This window comes from Rosa rugosa, chromosome 6 (genome assembly GCF_958449725.1).
Source record: "Rosa rugosa chromosome 6, drRosRugo1.1, whole genome shotgun sequence".
NCBI classification, from domain to species: domain Eukaryota; kingdom Viridiplantae; phylum Streptophyta; class Magnoliopsida; order Rosales; family Rosaceae; genus Rosa; species Rosa rugosa.
The window spans coordinates 24,837,955-24,852,029 of NC_084825.1; the positions used below are offsets into that span (position 1 = coordinate 24,837,955).

At 36.3% G+C, this 14,075-nt stretch overlaps 1 long non-coding RNA gene and 1 pseudogene across 10 annotated transcripts; one reads left to right on the forward strand and one right to left on the reverse strand.

The window, feature by feature from the left end:
* Positions 1 to 14,075, forward strand: part of LOC133716466 (glutamate receptor 1.2-like) — an 88,441-nt pseudogene that overhangs the window by 31,011 nt on the left and 43,355 nt on the right.
* Positions 1,099 to 4,320, reverse strand: LOC133714467 (uncharacterized). 10 transcript variants are annotated; one of them, XR_009848684.1, is made up of 9 exons: positions 4,030 to 4,316; positions 3,760 to 3,931; positions 3,231 to 3,383; positions 2,942 to 3,099; positions 2,821 to 2,869; positions 2,061 to 2,206; positions 1,830 to 1,893; positions 1,625 to 1,666; positions 1,099 to 1,386 (listed from the first exon to the last, which is right to left on the reverse strand). It is a non-coding gene; the product is annotated as an uncharacterized LOC133714467 (long non-coding RNA). The 10 variants fall into 10 exon arrangements; XR_009848682.1 differs by having other exon boundaries at positions 1,621 to 1,666; XR_009848678.1 differs by having other exon boundaries at positions 1,792 to 1,893.

A 14,075-nucleotide genomic window follows, 5' to 3' on the forward strand; every position in this document is an offset into this window, starting at 1 on the left:
TTTAAGAAAGGTTGTCGAACCCACGAGAATTGGATTCCTTTCACTAGCTAGGGTGTGAACCTAAGGAGAGCTAGAATATGCAAATGTACAATCACAAACCTAAATTCACAAGGAAATCTAGGTTCATGGTGAGTATGTGCAAGATGGAGTACTGATTTGATTTTGGTTTTTGAAGATAGTTTTGAATTGAAAACAACTAGATGCTCAAATGTAAACTAAATTACTCTAAACTAAACTAGTGATATAATGGATTAAGTTAGGGGTTGGATTGTCTACCACTAACCTCCCTTGCAAGTATTGAAGTTCAAATACAAGTGATGCTATTCTAATTTCCCAATTACCCTCACTACTAGGATAAAGTTCATAGACATCAGTTCACAACTGATGTTAAAAAAAAAAAAATCCGATGTCTTAGTGGGCGATGTTAAAGATCACCAAAACTAAGACATTGGTTCACAACTGATATCTAGTTTGCAACGAGACATCGGTTTAAGGTTCAGAACCGATGTAAAAACGTTTATGTGATCACCATTTTGGTGTGTTTAGCTATTGTCAAACCTTCATATTTTGGCATTAGATGCTTAATGAAATATAGGTATAACAACACAATTATCCATTTTAACATCGTTTCTGATTTAGAAACGATGTCTGATAATATTTTACACATCGGTTCTCATAAATAACTGATGTCCTTATTTATTCTAGACATCGGTTTTTTATTTATATCGATGTCCACAGTTATTCTAGACATCGGTTTTGTTTATATATCGATGTCCATAGTTATTCTAGACATCGGTTTTTGTTTATATATCGATGTCCATAGTAATCTAGACATCGGTTTTTGTTTGGTAACTGATGTATTTTCTCTTTCTTGACATCGATTTTTGTTTCCAAACTAATGTATTTTCTCTTTTCTAACATCGGTTTTTGTTTTCAAACTGATGTAATTTCTGTTTTCTGACATCAGTTCTTCATCAATAACTGATGTTTTTTGCATTTCTTGACATCAGTCTGTGAATTCAAACTGCTGTTATATATCCCTTTCCTGCTGTATTTGGTACTAGAAAGCTGATCCACAAATAACATCAAATTCAAATGTACTTTAAATATTAGGGAATTGTATTAATTTCTATCCAAAATTAGAGCTTGAGGTAGTTTCAAAAGTTTTAAAAGATACCACTACTGTAATAACTACATGCAGTTTTGTTCCTAGTTGCTGCAATTACTACATCTACGACGGCCGCATCTATTTCTACAATTAGTGGTGGAACTGGTTTTGCATGCTAGTCTTGGTTGCTTTCAGCGATGATCAATCTAATCAATTGACTTCTCCAAATTCAATGAATTTGCCTCTTTATCACTTAATTGAGATCATTCACTGGTGCCCTGCAAAGCAGAACGCAGAAATTAAGTACTCATACGAACCATATATAGCAAAAGCTCATAATGTAATGCTCTGAAAAAGGACAATCAAGTGATTTCAGGACTACATTGAGTATATTCAAAAGCATAGAAAATATAGTTGATATGATCATTTTATTAACAAAAAGTTAAGTCTATTTTAGAACAAAAGATGAAACAGATCATGTTCTAGTAACGAATGCAGCAACAGAGTAGTACCTACTTCAAGATTCTATTAACTTTTGCTAGACTGAAACCCCTTTACCTGTATTGGAACACAATACAGTATATATGAGAAATGTGAATAAATAGTAAAATGAGCATAAAATTGTTTGATATCACACCATGTGAATATGACCAACCCTAAACCACAATTTGAATAACTTTTACCAATTGGTCTAACTTTGAAAGTACTAACACCATCGTACAAGAATTCTAGTCCTCTTTCTTTTTCCCAAGTTGTGGCTTTTGAAGTCAATGTTTCCACCATTCCTGCTCCATTAACCATTTAAAACAAAGAACTTGAGGAAATATAAAATTCACTATGGTACTAATTTTAAGTTCAACATAAGTTACTAACAACCCGTTTATACAAGAAATTGCTAATACCCTTGCTTTCAGTTTATTTATGTCATGTGATATTATAGGATTAGGATTACCTGATGAAAGAAGGCATAAGCGAGGGGCTCTTTCCCTTCTGATTGCTGCTTCATGCTTGCTTAATAGGTTTGCTTCAACTTGCTCCTTTGACTGTAAGCTATCATCCCATTCATCCGCATCTCCTTATCATTCCCCTGACGCACTCCTTTGGAAAACAAAAACCAATCTAAATTACAGAAATCACTTGCATAGATTTAGGATTACCATTTATAACTATCTAAAATTTATGGAAAAAAGTAAAGAACAACCCAAATCCCTCAAAATAAACACTTTTAAGGATCAAATTAACCCCATTAATACAAAATCGGGAGGAACAAGAAAAAGAGATCATTTTTCCTAAAATTCATATCTATAGTTTGAACAATCATAACACTCATTGAAAAGACAATAGTAAATAAATTTCTAACCACATCAAACCAGAAACAAAAAAGCTAAACATTGACTAACCATGTATCAGAGAAGTTTTCTACCAAATTTGAAAATAAAACTCCAACAAACAAAATCTTCAGTCTCCACTACATTTTCCTACACTCTCTCAGCAAATCAATCAGGAAGGAAAATACTCCCAAGTTATTAAGTCCAGCAAGGAACTGGGTAGCTTCCAAATCAAAACATGGCAGAAGAGCCAGATGTCAAAAGTCTCTTACTTTAGGCCAAATTTGGCAACCCAATGCAAAACTGTAGAAGAATTACAATGAAAACCCAACATTTTATGGCAACCATTGAGTGAAAACAATTGGGGGGTCTCAAAGAACTAACCTTTGAACAGAGTGTGGCAGATCTCACACGGCCCTCTTGTATCTTAAAGCTACCACAACATTGCTATTAGTTTCCGTAGTAATATACACAACCTAAAAGAACAAAGAAAGAAAGAAATTACCAGACTATAGCTTCATTTGAGTATTCTGCAGCACTCAGTATTTCTGTAACCATGTGAGACTGTTTGCATACCTCCTCCAGTTCCAACTTCTTTTTCAGAAGGATCTCTTTGAGCTTAATTGACTTGAGCTGCTCCAACTTTGACACTTCAGCTTCAACCTGCAGAAAAAAAGTTAATATATTTAATTAAACACATTTATGCTCCAAGTGTTGCTATAGAGCAGATGCAATGAAAAAGTATAACATATATCACCTTATCCGAGATCTCTGAACTCAAATAACATACTCACATCATTTAGAAGGTCTACAGAAAGAATGTTAGGCTCAGTGATCAGATTCTGAAGCAGCTATGCGACTAGTTACATTCTAATTACTTGTTTGGCAACAAGAAGCTCAATTAGTCCTCCTGGTATTGGCATCAAAACCCTGGTCCCAACAGTTTCCTGCAAGTGTCAAAACAAAATCTATGGTAAGGGCCAAGTAGCACTTCCTTCTAGGCTTCTACATTTGTACTCAAATATGTGCTACTCCTAGAGAAGTTAACCAACTGGGTTGGTTTGACATTAAATTCTCTGCATAAATCCTGTTTATGATCATGATCTCATGGTTAGTTAACTAATTCAAGTTATGAAAGAAAGCAATCCATGACATGCTATATTGCTAAATTGTCAATCCAATTCACATGTGTATACAAGATTCAATTTCATCATTAGTCTAGATCGACACTGACAGCATAACATGCCACACTATCTCAAAATACTAGGAAAGGAAACTGCAGGATTGAGGGGAACAAGGATAAACAAAAATAAGTAGACATACCCGGAGTCTAGGGGAACTGAAGAAGACATACAAGATCTGGTTCTTGGATGCTGTAACAAGGTATTCCTACAAGGAAGCACTGCAGAAACTACTGGAAAAAGAAGTAAGAATCCATCCAACATCTTGAGTAATTTCAGTCCCGGAACAGCAACAATCCATCCACTCAACAAACCTAAAGTAACCCCCAAAATATATTAGAAAGAAATTAACCAAAAGATACCCAGAAGTAATTGAAAACAATTTAACGCAAAATCGAGTGAGACCCAATACCTGAATCGACCGCGGGCCTTGTTTTAAATGTTAGGTCTCATCTTCCATGGTGGGCTCGACGAGGGAACAAGGCGGAGCTCCGGCATGGACTGCGTCATTGGTGGATTTGGTGATTTGAGAAGAGAGATGAGAGGAGGTGTGCCGGAGGAGAACGGAGACGGAGGCAGAGAAGGAGGAGAGTGGAGACGGAAGCGGAGGCAGAGAGTAGTTGGGTGATGGTTGGAGGCGGAGGATGAGGAAGAGGAGGTCGGGTGCTGGTAGGGTGTCGTGGTGGGTAGGGTTTGGGAATGAAAAAATGTCGTGCCAGTCAATATGACTGAGTGTTGGAGAATTGAAATTTTGTTCCCCGCGTTGAAAATTTTGAAACTTAGTCATTTTCCGCATTTTTCAAAATTTTGAAAAAAAAATGTAGACATCGGTCAACTATTAGAAACGATGTTAATTGTACAGATAGAAATCGGATTTCTAAGAACCGATGTTAGAAAAAAAATTTACATCGCCTCAAATCCTAACTGATGTCTATGACATGATGTCTATTAACATTATTCTAGTAGTGCCTTTTTGCATCCGGATAAGACTACAAAGGCTTAAACTCCTTTAATGTTATCAATTCCAACCTGATAAGTCTAGAATTAACTACCTAAGAACAATTCATATTACCGGTAAACTCTCAATTCATTGTTCCTAGCTAGATGCATAAAGCTTTGAGTTTAGATAATCATGCAAGCAAACCAATCCTAGATCTAGGTGATTTTAACTCACAACCTTCATATGCACATAGAGGATGCTATCATGCTATCAATGTTCAAGGTTAACTACTCCCTAAATATTTTTTCATGAGATGACAAACATAACACATTCAAAGTAGTTAAATTTGAATGAATGCATTCACTTCTTGAATTAGCATATGAAGATGAAAATCACAAATAACATTAAATGTAAGGGCTAAATTCAAATTACTACCCTGTGGTTTAGGTCCAAAATCAATTCAGTCCATGAACTTCTAATTTCATCAAAAACACCACTGCACTTTCAATTTTGATCTAATAGGTCCAATTTGTTAGTTTTCCGACAATTGAGTTATTTAACTTGTTAATGTGGATCATATATGGCCTATGTTTTATGATGTGGTGTCAAGGTGGTCTGCATATATTGTCAATTTAGGAGTGAGTCCTACTATTAAAAATAAATAGTTTTTCAACAAATAATCCAACTATTTGAAAGAATATTAACGAATTGGACCTATTAGATCAAAATTGAAAGTGCATGGGTGTTTTTGATGAAATTAGAAGTCCAGGGACTGAATTGATTTTGGACCTAAACCACAGGGTACTAACTAGTATTTAGCCCTAAATGTAAATTAAAACATCAATTCATACAAGTTTGGCTAGGGCTTTCAACCTTAGCCCCAACAAAGTAACTACTCACTCATACTCATACAAATTGGCATCAAATCTATAAAGTAAATCAAGGTAAATTAAAGAGTTAAGGGAAGAAAGAACTAGTTGAAGCTTGACAAATCAATGGGTAGCTTCTCCTTCATTTTTCTCCTTCATTTTTCTCCTTCAATGCTCCTTAAATCCTCCTTGATGGTGGAATGGATGAATAATGAACTTCTTGATGGTGATGATGAATGGAATGGTGGTGAAGATATGATGCTCCTTTGGCTAACTTTGAGTGGTAGTGATGGAGTAGTGGTGGTGGTGATGGAGTTTATGGTGGTGGAAGATGGTAGTTGTGGTGGTGATGATGGAGGAGATGGAGTAGATTGGGTATTGTGGGTTTGGATTTTGGGAGGTGGTTATAGAGGTTTTGTGAAGGAGAGGAAGAGAGAAAGCAGATGTAATGGGGTGGAATTGGTGGTCATTGAGAGTGAGAGGAGAAGGTGTTTATATAGGGAAGAAAAAGAAGAGTGAAATGATGAGTGGAAGAAAAATAATGAAAGTGGAGTATGGAAGTGGTTTGTAAAATATGGAAAAGATGGAGTAATGATGAAATGAAAGCAAAGCATGAAGGTGCAGAAATATGGAAGTGATGATGATAAATTAAAGAGAATGGAGTAGAAAAATATATCCAAGGAAAAAGAGAAAAGCATCTAGCTTTCTTTATGTGGGTGGGAAACATGAACATGATGAATATTGAGCTGGATTTAGGTCACTTTCTGCCTCTTTATTCCTTCAATTAATTCTCCACCAAGACTTCAGAATGGGCCTCCGATTTCTTCATATAAAATGTTTCTCTATGAGTGTAGATCATCCTGGTAAATTATTAGAGTTAAATTTATTGTGGTTTGGCCGTAAATGCTTCTGAAATACGTACAGGTCAGGTTTTCCAGTTTTCGTCTTTCAGAAAATTGGACTGACTCTTTGAAGGCTTTTCACTCAAAACTAGCTCTGGTATTCTTCATAACAAATGATCCTTGGGATGTCTAGGATGAAACTGGAAAGTTTCAACTCATTTGGAGTTCGTTTGGTCAGGCGGCTACCCCTCCTTTCTTGTCTAGCTCACTTTCTCCTAGCCGGAGTAAGAAAATGTGCTAATGTTGACTTTTTAGTGCATTTCCATTCTTCTCCATCATTTCCTAGCATGATAAGGAAAACGTAATAAATAAATATAAATAAACACAAAGGTTAAGCAAAAGTACAAGATTAGGGAAATAATGAAATTGGATTAGTCAATATTAAATTTGGACTTTAGAACAAGTAATTTCCATGTTTTAGGGGACAAATATGTATATGAATTATGATCCAACATTAAGCTACAAGAATCAAGGTTTTTCCTTCTGTGCTAATAGCCATGTTTCCATTTCTGCAATGTTGCAACTTCAAGAATAGCTGGATGTAGTCTTCTGCTATTCACCAAGTTCAGCTTCTTTATGGACAGAACTAATGTTATTGCTCTTGGTGATAACAGGGACCAACACCATCGATTTATATAGGATAGTTTACCCTTTAGAGTCCATCCATTAAAGCAATTCATAAGGAATAAAACTCCAACTTGGATTCCTAATAATGTACTGTTTTTGTCCATTTACCCCATTTCTAAGGGTTTATGTCCCACTTACCCCATTAAGTTTTTTTAATTTATTCTTACCCAAAACACTTTAAGCAGGTCTTCCCTAATACGCCATTAAGTTTTTTTTTTTATAATTTTTTTTAGACTATTTTACCGTCACCTCTTTGTTACTTAGAGAGAGAGAGAGAGAGAGAATGGAAGAGAGAGAAACCATAGAAGACTTCGCGGGAACCCGGTCACTGGCCGCCTGATTCCGATCATCCGTCATCGGATTCCGATCACCGGCGACCGGATTCTGGCCAACTTTCACCCGAATCCGGTCACCGGCAACGCCGCCCATCGGAGTTTTCTGAAAACCTAGCCAGTAGTCCCCAAAAAGGTCGTCGAAGATTTTATAGGTCGCCAAAAAGGTTTATTGACCCCAATAGACGTCTATTGCCCCTCCCCCTATTGCCCCTCCCCCCCCCCCCCCCAATAGAGCTTTCGGTCACTAGAATAGGAACTAATCTTCCTAAAATTAGATAAATAAAACTTTGATTAAAAAAAAAAACGAAGAGATTATATCAATTTGAAACGTTTATTGCCCTCCAATAGACGACTATTGCCCCCCAATAGACATTCAAAACTTTTTTTTTTATTACTTTCTGCCCCATTACTTAAAAAAAAAAAAAATTGATTTGGGTACCCAGAAAATACTCTGGGCACCCACGTCAATAGTTGGCCGCCTTTCTCGCCTGTGTTTCGGAGCTCGGACTCCGAGATAGCCTACCAGGTCCGATTTCGAAGGGATGTTGAAGGCGGTGGTACTCTCTGACCTCTCATTAGGTCTTCCTCAATCCTCGCCTCGCGCTTCTCTTCTCCCCTCCCAATTCCTTGCTTTCGCCTTCTGTTTACGATGCCTTTGACCAAATCGGCGACGGGATCTCTGATTGGCCTTCTGCTTCACATGCAGTGACGGGATCGGCCTGGTCCCAATCGGTCTATTGACATTAAAGGAAGGCTGCAATTGCAATGAAGACAGCACCACCTGAAATCTAAAATGACTCCGGTATATTCCTCCGGTCTCCGAGTTGTTGCATCGTTGCCAGAGCTGGAGGAGAGAGGGAGACGACCTGGGTCAAGCGTCGGAGCCGGAAGGGAGAGAGAGAGGGCCTGGGTCGAACGCTGGAGTCAGAGGTAGGGAGAGAGAGAGAGAGAGATGTTGAGTGGCATGATGTAGTTTATTAATTAAATTGAGGGTAAAATGGTCATTTGGTGTTAAATTGAGTTAGTGAGAATAAAAATCTATTGCTGGGGTAAGTGAGATAATTTTGGTTCTTTGGGTCAATGACTTAATAATGTATCACAGCTTTGTAGTATTTCCTATTGACTAAGTAATGGATTTCTAGGAAGAGGATTCTATGCACCGACAGTGCAGTTGCACTGACGAATATTTTAATATCAAAAAATAATCACAACCATTCATTTATAGGCTCGGTTATTTATGTAATCTGAACCATCCATACATACAAACTTTTTGTTAACAGATGTTAACTTTGCTGAGATTGAATAAAAAAAAAAAAAAAAGTCACAAAGGTAAAATTTATCAAAAGAGTAAAAACCATGGTAAGTTTCAAGCCAAAACCATCAGAGAGGGAGGGAGTAGAACAGTCGACCGGCGATATCATTATATTTGAGGTTTTGGGAATGGACGAATTGCTCTCTTTCTGGTTTCAATTTCAAAACCCCAACACTGCAAATTCACAGAGAGTGAATTATGGCAGGATTGCTATCATGGGCCGCAGACTTAGTCAGAGCCGGCGGCGGTCAAGGCGACGTTGACAACAATCCCAATTCAATCCCACTGATATTCAGATCAGAGCTGCATTTAACTTGTCCCATGGACCTTAAAGTTGAAGGTGAATTCTGGGTTTTCTGGGCATCGTGGAATCTGATAATCAGAGATCTGACAATTATATATAGAAAGGAAGCAACATTTCTTGCCAATTGTAATTGGTACAGCGGTAGATGCACATAAACATGCACTCCCTGATGAGGGTTCGTACCACGACAACGTCAGAGCCTTCTTTTTCTGTTTTCATTTTATTGTATATTTCTTGCGTTTTCACCTTCTTCTTCTTCTTCTTCTTTTTTTTTTTCATAATTACAATATTTTAAAAAGAACTCAAAATACATATATAAACAAACTACATTAATTAGTTTTTCAATTTTTTAATTTTTTTTGTGTTTATCTTTTTTTTTTTTAATAAACTATGATACTTAGACTTCGAAATACATAAATAAACAAACTACATTAATTACAAAAATATGAAGTAAAAATATTTCATGGACATTTTATGTAACTTTGAATATCATATTCCCTCTCTAGGTTTGGGCTGCTTCGACCTCAAACTCTATGTTTGTTGTTTTTTCTTTAATAAAGAATATACTTAAATAAAATGTTATTGTTTCAATCATTAAAAAAAAGAATTATATAACCGCCTTCTTTTTCTGTTTTCATTTTATTTTATATTTCTTGTGTTTTCACCTTCTTCTTCTTCTTCTTCTTTTTTTTTTTTTTCATAATTACAATATTTTAAAAAGAACTCAAAATACATATATAAACAAACTACATTAATTAGTTTTTCAATTTTTTTATTTTGTTTTGTGTTTATCTTTATTTTTTTTAATAAACTACGAACTTAGACTTCGAAATACATAAATAAACAAACTACATTAATTACAAAAGTATGAAGTAAAAATATTTCATGGACATTTTATTTAACTTTGAATATCATTTTCCTTCTCTAGGTTCGGGCTGGTTCGACCTCAAACTCTATGTTTGTTGTTTTTTCTTTAATAAAGAATATACTTAAATAAAATGTTATTGTTTCAATCATTAAAAAAAAAAGAATTATATAACCGCATTACTTGCTCGACCTCTTCTTAAAAAAACAAAAAAAAAACACACACACACACACACAAAATCATTCTTTAGAAACCTATGGTGCTTAAATAAAATTTTGGTTACGGGCATTTTAGTTTAATAGAATATAGTTGACAAATGTGGATCGCTATCTTTTTTCTCTCTAAAGAGCTCCAAGAAACCCAGAGTGCCCTAGTTTCGGGGTTTTGAGAAATTATGCTCGTCCGGCGGCGCTCGAGGTCGGTGCAGGTTCGCCTCACCACTATTGGGTCGCTGCCGGACGGGTGTTGAACGCTATTTGCTCGGGAAGTTCAGAAGAGAGGAGTCGGGCTCAAGGTGTTGGATGGGGAAGGATGGTTTCCAGACGAAGTCTCTCAGGGTGTTCGCGTCGCGTTGTGCAGTGATGGGATCGACTCCGGCGTGGGCTCTGCAAAATCAGGCGGCGGCACGGTTTCTAATAGGTTGAGTGGCGGCGTGGTTCTGAGGAACTGTGCAGCGGTGAGGAACTGGAGGATCCGGGTGGCTTGTGATTCTGGTGGAGTGCGCGGCGAGGCCGAGTGGTGGTCGTGGTATGCTGGGTCGGGCTGACGCGGCTTGGTTGACCGTGGTCGGAGCGGCAAGGTACAGCGGACAGGTGGTGGAAGCAGCCGGCGCGAGAAGGTGAAGTTTGGGCCGGTTCCAAATCCTGCTGGGCCTTGTGCTGTTGGGCTTCTCCTTTTGGGCTACCCTACTGAGCCTTTAATTGGGCTAGGGCTTTGGCGCTTGGCCCAACTCTATGTTTATGGCTTTTTAGTCTATTTACAATAATTTCCTTGTATTAGGAACCTAGATCTCTAGCGCCTCCGGCGTAGTACCAAAGGAGGATCTCCGCTATCTCTACGATCTGAAATGTATAATGAGTGGGTACTACCACTACCTCCTTGTCTGTCTATGTCCTTAAATGACAGCGGCAGGGTATGTAATTTTGGCTTGTGATGAACATACTATTTCGCCGCGTGGGCTTGATTCAAAAAATGTGGATCGATATCTAAACGAATACTAAAGAGGGTAAATTTTTTACCGTAGCTGCCATAGTGATCACATCCAACGGTCAAATTAGCAAATTTCTTTTCCGTTCACGTTGTTTATCTTGGAAGATATACGTTTGTATATAAGTACTAAAACCGTTTGACCACACTAGTAGGCATGTAGAGATTTCGTGCGATTTGAAATATCGATAATGACATAAAAGAGATTTGGCATTGTTTATATACTCAGCACATAGTAATATGCACCATGCGAAATAATTAGCCATGTTTGTCATCATTTAGGCCTTGACTGAGATAGTCAACCGTGAATTACGGTTATTTACCAAAAAAAAAACTTTTTTTTTCTAAAATATTAACAAAACATTGAGAAAACAATTTTCAAAAAAGTTTGCGACCACAAGCTTTAATGTCCAAGCTTCAACTATTATTGTACAAATTTTCAACCTAGGAGCTCATCTGAATTAAATTGCTTGTTAAAAGTTCTAATGAATAATACAAGGGTATAAATTAATGAATAGTACATTCATTCTAAAAAAAAAAAAAAGAGTATAGTAGGTTGGATCGAGTCAAATAGAGAACGAACGTGGCTAAGATTTTTACCATATGCATGTAAAATCCGATCGATCATCATATCCAACTGTCGATTTGACCAATCTCTTTCTTGTTCACCATGTTCATTTTGAAAGGCATACATTTCTATTTAACCAATGAAGAAGTTAGACAATCCTACTAGAAATATCAATATTTAGTCGATATGAGAAATGAAAAATGAAAATTGGTGGATTCAACTTTGTCCGTGTATCCTCCATGCAGTAATATCACTAATATGCTTAGTGTGAAAAAGATTGACATTGTACATTGTCATTTCAGCCACGATCAAGGCGGTCAACTGTCATTCAAGTTATTATAGAAATATCATTTTTTCTAAAATGCTGATAATGGCTGTGTTACGACTCTGATTTTCAAGAGGTTCGCGACCACACTCTCATACGGATGAGCTCAATCAACCCGCGTAAAAATGTTCAGTCTAACATCTGCTCTCTTTTAAACTAGTCTTCAAAAATTATAATGAATAAATATAAGTGTATAAATGTAGATTCAGTTGACCATGTAGATCAAGATTGAAATGAAGATGATAGTGCGTAAGAATTTTACCATGTTTATATAATATCTAAAGCTCGGATCCAATGGTCGGTTTGACCGTATTTACGATCATAGACCGTTTCGATATTTAACAGTATACAATTATTTATAACCACTGAATTAGTAAGATAAAACTAATAGCCTAATAGACACATTTTTATTTCGTGATTTTGCAAAAAATCTAAAATTATAAATGATAAATTCGACCTCATATATATATTAGTCATATAGTGTATTGTGAAAAAAAGAAGAAGAAAAGATTAGCCTTGTGAGATGTCAATTAAGACGATTATCTTCAAACTAAAATAACTATATAGAATATTCAGAATTTAGAATTGACACGAAAATTTTCTACTCGAAAGCTTGTCATGTTCTTTTTATTATGGAAAATTCTACAATGTGTTAACGTATGACATGCATACAATTGTCTTAAAAGTGGTAAAATGAGTCCTCAAAATAGTAATATTAGTCCTCAAAGTGGTAACATGAGTCCTTAAAGTGGTAAATTTTCTTAGTTACCACATGAGTCCTCAAAATAATAATATTAGTCCTCAAAGTGGTAACATGAGTCCTTAAAGTGGTAAATTTTCTTAGTTTACCATATGAGTCCTCAAAATAGTAATATTAGTCCTCAAAGTGGTAACATGAGTCATTAAAGTGGTAAAAATAGTTGATGTATTAGAAATGTTAACATACCATAGCTTTACCCTTTTATTATATATATATATATATATATATTTTATGACCATGAGAGTCAGGTTTAGGGTTGTGCTGTTGGGTTAGAGTATTAGGCGGGATTGACAAAAAAAAAAGGCGGTATATTCAAATTATTACGACGTTTAAATTTTTTCATATACAGACGTGGAGCACATTAGACATGAAAAAGAATATGCAACGACATCGTTTTGAGGGTATATAAAAAATAAAAAATTTGTTTTTTATTAGGGTTTATGGTCGGAATATTTCACTCTACCCTTGCAGGGTTGTTGGTCCCGACTCCCGAAATATATTTGAGAACTCCAAAAGTCCCACCGTCTTCACACAATTCAGAAACTCAATTTGGAAGTTGCCCGTGAAGCGTAGCCAGAGGCAAACAGATAAGTCTTGTAAGATCAAATATGGACATAACACATATCATCATAAAGTAATTGATGATTAGCTTAATATCAATCCTAGTTTAACATGGATACAAACAGTAAATCAATACTAGTGACTTAATGAAGTAGTGTATCAATTCATTAAGGATAGTAATCCATTGCTTAGTCTACAAGAAAGGCTACAAGTTGTGATACATTAGGAATCTAACAGTGAAACCTAAACCGACAAGGAATGCTTTAATGGGAAGCTTCTTGAGGTTTAAGTCTCATATATATACAGATGAATTGGTCCCTGATTACTACCACGACTATTGCATAAGTTCTGTCCATTGAGAAGCAAGTTGGTAAGTAACAGAAGACCATATTCAGTGATCGTGTTTAGCAGCTGCATAAGATGGAATCCATGACTGTTATTGCTGAAGGTAAGCCTTAATCCTTTTGTGATGGTTGTGCATATGTTGTGAGCATGTAACTATGGTTTTTACAATTGGTATCAGAGCATAGGCTCACAAATATGAAAAATCGTTTTAGGGTTTTGCAAAACGAACATAAATTTTTTTAAGGGTTTTTTGCTTTACGGGTCAAGTAACTGATCAGGTTACTGACCGAGTCACTGGTCATGTAACTGATCAGGTACCTGACCAAGTAAGTAACTGACCAGGTAACTGACCAAGTAACTGGTCAGGTACCTGATCAAGGTAAGTTACTTAAGTCGACTGCTGCATCTGGTTAATTATAAAATTCACGCTTCCGCTATGATTTTTTAGCAGCAAATTGGGGAAAAAGCAAAAACATGTTTTTCTGTGAAAATTGTTTTCGATTCATAGCATGATAATTAAGTTTTGATTGTGCTCAAGA